Consider the following 9,343-nt stretch of genomic DNA (forward strand, 5'->3'; position numbering starts at 1 on the left):
CTCTCTTACATATCACCTGCATTTGAAATGTACTTTCGGATGAACAGCTTAATTAGCAAAGTCATCTTATATAGTTTTGATCCGGTATTGAAAATATGAGCAGCATCTGTAGATTTTGAAATGAATAAAAATTAATTTGAAAGTTAAAAACGAAAACAATATTTTAAAATTATTAATACTTTATTTAAATACATATTTCACAATTCAAGTGAAAATCCTATTATAAACTGGGAGATTTAAGAAAAATTAAATTGCGTAATCAATTCTCTATCTTATATTTAAAAAAATATCTTTCAGCTAGCCTTTCAGCACTTTTTGTTTTTTAATTTATAGTTTAATTGTTACAGTTAAACTGATTTACGTATACATTACATACAAGCAATTTATCTAGAAGAGCGTAAAATAAAATAATGCCTATAATTCAAACAATGAAGAAAATAAAATATATTAATCTTAACTCTTATACGAAGGATTTATTTCGAGATTATTTCATAAATATAAGAAAATGGAATTTATCTTTTAAACTCGATGTATGAATTAAGAAGCTTGAACAATGGTTTCTGCAAACTTTGCGAGAATATAATGCTTCGGGCTACATAGCCTATCCTTTGTGGATAAGAAGTAAAGTGTGAAGTCAAAATAAAAGAAGCTCGTTTAATAATAAACCTCGGGCGGTTGTCGATAAAAACAAAGTTTCGAAAAAATTCCATTTATAAAAAGTTTTTTTTTTGTTTTTTAAAATTACAAACTATTAAACAACAACATTCAAAAAATTGTCATATAATACTTTTAATAAAGATCTAAACACACATTTCGGACAATTTTAACCCGACTTGAAATATGAAATTAGATTTTACAACTTACTATAAAAGTAAAATTACAAATTATTGAGAGTTAATATTGTAGATTTTTAACTGAATCGTTACGAAAATTTAGTGTTTAAATTCTATTATCATCAATTTAATTAAAAGGAAAAAAAAAAAAATCGAACGAAAATGATCTCAAAGAAAGTATATTACTTACGTGATGATTAAACAAGTCATTCTCTTCGTGATCTTCTAGTGGAAGACTGAAGGAGGAATGAGATGCGACAATACTTTTCACCAACATCCACCGATCATGCGCAGTTTTGTTTTATCCCACTTCCAGTTTAGATTCTTTCATATTGATTAAAGTCAGTGACCTGCTTCTAATAATTCTTCACAACTTACTATTTTATAGAGATGAAAAATTTCGAAGTTAAAAATAAAAGTTTATATCACTAGCGATTAGTGGAAATTTGAATAAGCTGTTTGAAAACATTCTGGAAGAGTTCGACACTATGTAGATATTGAGTAAATCTTACATTTGCTCTCAATAATTCTCGATTATGTGACGTGTCCATGGCAACTAAAATACTTTGAATTAAACGGCCTTGACCTTAAATATTGCGAAAAGAAAACTCTTTTCTGCTTCATTCTTTACATTAGGATAGTAAAATGATTTTAAACTCGGGCATTACCATATCTTACGTTTCGTTCGAGGACTTTAAATTAATTTTGTTAATGCGGAACTTTCCTTACGAATTAATTATAAATTCAATTTATGGTTTATGTTGCAATCACTTATTTAATTCATTACACGATAATTTAACCCAAACGTTCAAAATAACCTAATTTCAACTATTCCATTCTTTAAACAACCGTATTTTCTTATCACATCGGCATTCAGAGTCAATTAAATACGGGATTTATGTTAAATAAATCGAAAGTCCTTTAGTTATAATTTGTTTAAAAGCAATAATGTGGTTAAAAACATGTAAGAGAATTCCTGGTTTATCCAATAATTTAATATAAACTTTATATATATATAGATTTTTTTATCTTCTGATCGCTCTTCTGCAACATCAAATAATCCCGATAACATTTTTATTTTAATTTATATATTAGGATTTAAGCCAAATTTCTAATATCTTCTACTTTATATAACACGTAACATCATTTTTTTTTAAATATGTGGCAACATACTTCATAGCACTTAATCGGTAGTCGATTTTATAATCAGTAGTCGTTCGATAACACTATAAAATCCGTATTAATTAATCAAAGTTAATAGCATGATAACCGAGTTTATGGCAAGATAATTTGATAAACATCTTAATGAATTTGGGAAACTGTTTACGAAAGTTTGTCTCGGAGGGAAGCCAAATTTAAATTATGTAGTCCTACCATTTTATATTGAGATCTTTCTGTATGTGAAGCCATAAATAATTGGAATAAACGTGTATTTACGAATCTATTCACAGTACATTCACTTCAAAAGTTACTGTTAAAATATAATGTTTCTATAATAGTAATATTATCATTTTTGTGTATTTACCAGAGACACAGTCAATTAAGAGTAGGATTCCTCCTTCCAAATATATATTAGTCTGGCTAGTAACATAATTTTTAAAAATTGTACAGAATATCTTTTATAATTTATAAACAAAGCCATTTATTTTAAAATATAAAACGTCTCGTAAGTAAATGAAGAAAATTAAATGTCTTAAAAGGGGAATATTTAAAAAACTAAAAAAAAGGTAGAAAAACTGATTTTTATTGTATAAAAAATTCAAGAAAGAAAAATATCCTTGTTGTAAGAAGAAATATTTTTATGAATTTAAAAACTTGAACAATATTTCAAAACTACGTCACTTGGTTTTTGAGCCATTTCGAAAAAAATCCAAGAAAAATAAGCTTGAAAAAAAAAATCTTCAAACGTTTTGTCGATACTTTGAAGTATCGTTGAACCATTTATTTTCGCCACAAAAAATTAAAATTGTGATAAAATATTATTTTAAATTCTTAAGGTCGAAAATCTTATAAAAATCAATACATTTAGTTAATTAATCTCTTGTTTACCTTACGAAATTTTTATTTATTACCGAATTAATTTCAAATAACGTTATCAATATTAAAAAAGGACTCTGGTAGTTCGCCGACTTAATATTGTTATAATATGAAAATTCTTGTATTCTATCGGATTTATTTTTAGTGCGAAATTAATTGATAACTGGCTTTCAATACAATTCGTTCACCCTTACTTTTATCAGAATTTTTTCTTTCATTTCTTAAGAGATAGCAACTATCACTGCTCGTGGCTAAGGACCGAGAAATTATGTGCATCGGCAACATGACTTCATCAGTAACTCACTTTGGATGAAATCAGATGGGAATCATTGATATATATATATACATATATATATAACAAATTTAATCCTTTCTAAAATAATACCTTTAAAATTCCTTATTAATGTAGACAAAACAGAATTTTTAAAAATTTTAAATAATCCGAAGAGAATTATAAAACTGCAGTTATTGTCCTGACTCGATAGAACCAATTCTTAACGAACGACTGATGGAAACGAAATGAGAACATGTCTCCCCTCTAGAGAGAGTTGTATTAATCTATTCACTATTATGTCATTTATACTGTATGTGGTTTAAACATAAAGAAAATTGGAATGAAATTTCGAGTAAATAAATCGATATCTCATATAATTTAAAATAATTTTATCAAATTAAATTTTGTATATTTTATTACTTGGATAAAGTACAGTGGGAATATCGTAGAATATTAATAATTCCAAAACTGAGTTAGTAGTAGTAAAGGAGTAAAAAAACAAATAAAACTAGGTCAAATTTGCAAAAGAGCAAATAGAAAATGTTTTTCTCTTATAACGAGTGAAGAAAATATAATCCTTCTGAACTACTCATTTCACAAGAGGTTAGCGGATATCATTAAGGAGTAATGACGACTAATCTGAAAATGTTATCAAATTTCTTCGATGAATTCTTTCGCATCTGACATGTGTATTTTCTACCTCGTTGTAATACTAAAAATATTCTATAAATAACTGTCACATCAGTTTTTTTTTTACATTTTACTAAAAAAGCCTTGGATTGATTCTTAATTCAGTAAGTTATCGTATCACGAGAGGCTTCATTTATATCGTGTATCAACCTAAATAATTTCTTAAGATATCGGGAAATGAGTTTTTCAACCTAATCACTGTCACTTCATTGTTAGCTGATTATCTTCTACTGTTTAAAAAAGAGGTGTAAAATCCTAAACATGGATAAAAATACATGATATTGGAAATTTTGTAACGAAGACGGACAGTTTCGAGGAAATCGGTTTTTTTCATTTCAAATGACAATTTACAGATCTCGAAACTGCAGTATTCTGGTAAAAATAAAAACGATTTATTTTAGACGAGTCGGAGTGATGTATAGGTCGAAACTAGAATCGTTACATAACAGAAAACTAAAAATATATCACCCAAAAAATAATATTAAAAATTAAATTTTTATCTTTTCCGACCTTAAATAATTTTATTCCATGCAAATATAACGTACAAATGAAGCCCTCTGCTATATTGTAAAGGTACAAAATATTATGCAAAAGTATATGAACAATAATTACAGTTTAGAATGTTTCATCGTGATTATTAATATTATTCAAATACCATGTTCGATATCTGTTGCAAACATTATTATTTACAATAATAATATAGATATATTAATGTACATATTTCATTATTATAGCTTTATCTTGTCTCCTTATAGGTTATGACCCGCTGTCTTCTCTTAAGATGCGAGGATGCCGTAGTCTTATCTGAATTTTTTGCCTACTTACATATATATCCCTGGTTTCTATAGCACATATCATTGTAATGAAACTCTCGATAAGATAATAATGAGAGATATGATAAGAGTATTTACCATGTATTGACTATACTATTCTACAATACTGTAGAATATTATACGTAGCAAATATAATATGTGTAAAGTATATTAAATCCGTTTATTTTAATTTATTCTATATCACTAAATTTTTAGGATAAACCCCCAAAATATTATTTGGTTTGTCTTTGGCATCGGTTTGACATGAACTTGGAAGAACTCTAAACACTGAAAACAACAATACTCGTTTGCGCTTTGCCAAGTAATGTACGGTATGAAAAAAATATATTACTTGAATGTCACTTTATAACAGGTTGTTTGATATCATTCGCTATGATTTAATTTATATCTTTGTTCAACAAATTAAATATTTATATTCGCAAAGGGTTCATAGGTTAATACATCACCAAATAAAGCATCTTTTTATTTAATTCAAAGTTTAATATAGAGTTTAAAAGCTTATTTAATAAATGCATTACCATTAAATGGAAATTTTGTTTTAATATTAGTAAAGCAGCTTTAAAGTTTAATAATTAAATCCTCTTTGACAATTTTAATGACTAGTTCTTTTATATAGAAACGTTTATTTAACATCATTTAACAAAATTTGTTTTATATAGCAAAAATAATGTAGGCTGTTCATTAAATACTTTATAAGGAATTCAAAGATTCCTATCTTAAGACATTTGAAAATTAATAAATTGTAATACGTTTGCTCTTAAAACCAAATAGTACGTGTGATTACACAGATTTTTAAATCAAATCTTTTCATGAGTCTTGAAACAAACCCCCAAATCTGTTGCCTGACACCACACAAAATTTAAATAGTTTGCTACCAGTACTACTTCGATAAAACACCGGTTTGTTTCTGTCAGAATAGGCTTATAGATCACTTAATGGGAGTATATATATATAAAAGAATAGCACAAAAGTCGAACCCCCTTACTCTAAGTAATAAAGACACGGAGTCCGATATACGGGAGTCACAATAAGAGGCTAGAAGAGCCAGTTTGTCCACCATCGTATATAAAAATCCAATGTTAATAAGTAGCTGTTACTTTTGTAGACACAATTAAGTGATCTATAAACGTATTCGGGCAGAAACAAACCGGTGTTTTATTGAAGAAGTACTCGTAGAAAACTAAACTTTGTGTGGACTCGGGCAAACAAATATGTCAGGGTTGAAAAGGTTTGTTTCCAGACTCATTAAAAGATCTGATTAAAAATTTGTGTAATCACGATTTTTAGTGTAACCTAATAATCCATTTCATGAAAATATATCAATATAAAACGTTGTTCTAATACACGATATACTTCTAATACGCGGTATGTGGCTCCTTTCGTGACAACCCCGGTGTATACTGTATTTACATTTTTAAATATAATGATAAACAGTGTGTGCCTCGTACTTCGAATTTAATTTTTTCCATTAGAAATAATGGAAAGCGAATTCACACACATGCGATTTAATTATAACAGTTGTGACATTTAACACATGATTGCTAATTTTAAACTGTATTCTTTGTTCAAAAGCTTATTTTACGGTTGGAGCACGCGGTTCGAACTTTAAAGCATCGATCGAGCTCCGAAGCGAAATTTTTCGAATTTAGCGTTCGAACTCTGAAGAGTTCGAAGTACGAGGCACCACTATACCACTTTCAGCCTCCATGTTGTTAAGATGGAACTGTCACTAAAAGTTCATTTCAATAGGAAATGTATTACATTGAACACAAAGAAACATAAGTGACAAGGAGCCAAAGGGCGTTCTATAGATTTTGAACTCGTTATATTGATAAACTGCCTCGCTCCTTATCGAATAACAATAAATTTACGTCCTAGTTTTCGTTTCATTCACTTCTTATGTACGTTCATTTATCAATAATAAAATACTTACCGATAATACTTCGTTCTTCTAGAGTTTCTTTCGGTTCTTGAACTTTAACAAAATGTCCGCCGCACGCCCTTCGTCTAAGAAAAAGTTCGTCTGTCGTCATTTGATTGGTTAAGACACGAAATCGCTTTATTACGGAAAAGAATATCTGTAATTGTCACTATTATTTAGCCGATTTAAAATTTAAATAATTTTAAGCGTAATTAACTTTTATGTATATGTATATTTTTTAAATTTAATTATTTTGCAAATTACGTGATAAACTGACTACTTCATTTGTCGGCAATTCATTGGTTTTTCTTTTTCTATTTCCGTTTGTATTAAAAGCGGTCATTTGATTGGCTAATAGATGAAACTTTTAAATTATTTAACGAAATAAAAAATTTGTTATATCTAAATTACTCAATTTAAAATTTAAATAATTTAAACGTATTTTATTCGTATACTTGTATTAAATAATAATAATAATAATATAAAATTTAAAATGACAATTTTTCAAAACTTAAATTTTAATGATTATTTTTGTATTCACGCGCTCGACTCTGCAGTTCGTCTGCCGGCATTTCATTGGTCAATATGCAAATTACTCATACTCAAGTTATAGAAAAACGACTCTCATTGGTTCTTTTTAAAATTTAAATAAATCAAACATGAAAGATTGTAATGATTCGATAAATGTACCATTTAGAAGAGGGAAAAACTTTATTAAAATGATTTTTTTAATGTTTATGTAAAATTTGATATTTTAACATGTCTTTACCGACTTCATTTTTTTTTATGTGTCTATGAGAATATTCCTCAAGAACTGGAAAATTGTTATTAAATATTCGATTCCGCTCTGCTAAACGATTTTAAAAGTTTAGTAACCTCAGCGGTAGAACCCTCCAGAATATATATATAAATAATAAATAAATATATTTTTATACATTTTTTTTTTTTTTTAATGGAGATTGACAACAATTTGCACTTAATTTAAGATTTCTATGAAAATTTTATATCGTTTTTATGCACGGGTGAGTAAAGTATAGAGAATTTAGGAGAAACACTTTAATGACTTCGAGCAACGAATTGATTTAAATTCCTGAGAGATAGAAATATTACCAGGCCTCTGGAAGATCCATTAAGTTTCCGAACACTTGCCTTTATAAGGCCCCAGTACTGTACAGTTCAGTGGTTTTATCCACTTTAGTGGGCCAGAAATATTCAAAAATCGACGAATTTTTTTTTTGTTTTAGATCTCTTTCTTTTCGGTATAAAAACTATTAAATCAAATTATCTTATTGTTTGATGCTATATACTAAAAACAATTCAAAGATTTAATCACTTGAACACGTGTTTACACGTTAAAGTATTATTTCAAGGACTCGAGATAATTATATAAAATATGTTTAAATTTTAAGTATATTTGTATATGGATATACAAATTTTTAAAGTTTGTCACGTTTCTTTAAATCCTAATTGTTAAATACGATAAAACGCTATTATTTTTTACATATTTTCATGAAAAATCTATATTGTTTGCCAGAGATAACATCTAGTTATTATTATTTTTTTCAAGTTATAACAATAGAAGCAACAGCTGCACTTTATGAACTATCAGGAAACAATGAACCGATAGGATTTAATTATTTAAAAAGGAGAAAAATAGAAAATCGAAGCTTATTCGCTGAATTTTTTACTCGCGAAAATGGCTTTAACATACGTATGTATATATTATACGCCACACATTTAATCACGAAGAATCGCCACTAACCGAAACTTTAAATGGCTCTTTACGGTAAGATTTGAGAAAGGACTTTTACCTTCTCCCTCCTACCGAATGTTTGGAAGACAAATCAGAAACGTTCCAAGTTGAATGACATATTGATAATGTTTACGATCTCTTTCCAGAATTCTCTCTACGGATAATGCATTTTACAATATCCTTTAAGTTTTCTCTATTATGTCCGATAGGTTTTTGCTCTTATACTGTATTTTTATAAGAGAAAGAGGGGAGGAGTGTTTACATTCAAACCCTTCTATATAGGGATTGGGCATAGAGAAGGCCCCACAATTTAACCTTTCATGCAAAACAACAAGCTACAAGCGATGTAAATTAATGTTTCTTTCCATAAATAAGGCTAAATCTACTGTTAAGTAGTTCATTTTACTTTCCCTGCTGTAACATATAACAGAGAGAAAGTGTGGCAATCAGTCAAAATATGAACCCCCCTCGAGATTTTTACACTTTTTGATTCAGGGGACCTTAAAACGTCAAAAAATTTGAGAGTTTTTCCTGTATGTATGGACGTGGGTGGGTGGATGGATGGCACGTTTTTATTCACCCAATTTGAAGCTTAATAGCTCCTGTGCCTTTTGCCGAAATTTTCTTAAAAATTTCAGGAAGGTTTGCGTATTAGGGGGATTAATGATATTAAATTTTGGTGGTTGGTCAAGGGGTAGGAAGATAGAAATGGGTCACTTGTCACTTGACTTAACGACGATTTTATTCATTATTATAATTTTTATATAACTCATCTCCATCCTAAAAATTAATCTTTTTGCCATTTTATAATAATTAATAATATAAAAAGATTTTCAAAATAGAATCACATAACAGATGGCGCCACACGCAATTTTAAAGTTTGGCCGGGAAAGTTACGCAACTCATTTCTAGATTTTTAGTCATTACGTAGTGTTTTTTAACATTATAGATTAAATGAAAATATTTCTATTTTATTATATAATTCATTCAATAAAATTAATT

At 28.2% G+C, this 9,343-nt stretch overlaps 1 long non-coding RNA gene across 1 annotated transcript; it reads right to left on the reverse strand.

The window, feature by feature from the left end:
- LOC136980771 (uncharacterized) lies at positions 1-6,746 on the reverse strand. The gene is made up of 3 exons (XR_010881599.1): positions 6,601-6,746; positions 1,024-1,189; positions 1-106 (listed from the first exon to the last, which is right to left on the reverse strand). It is a non-coding gene; the product is annotated as an uncharacterized lncRNA (long non-coding RNA).
- Between the last annotated feature and the right edge of the window lie 2,597 nt (positions 6,747-9,343).

The sequence above is a fragment of the Centruroides vittatus genome, unplaced genomic scaffold (assembly GCF_030686945.1).
Source record: "Centruroides vittatus isolate TY-2023 unplaced genomic scaffold, ASM3068694v2 contig_723, whole genome shotgun sequence".
NCBI lineage: Eukaryota > Metazoa > Arthropoda > Arachnida > Scorpiones > Buthidae > Centruroides > Centruroides vittatus.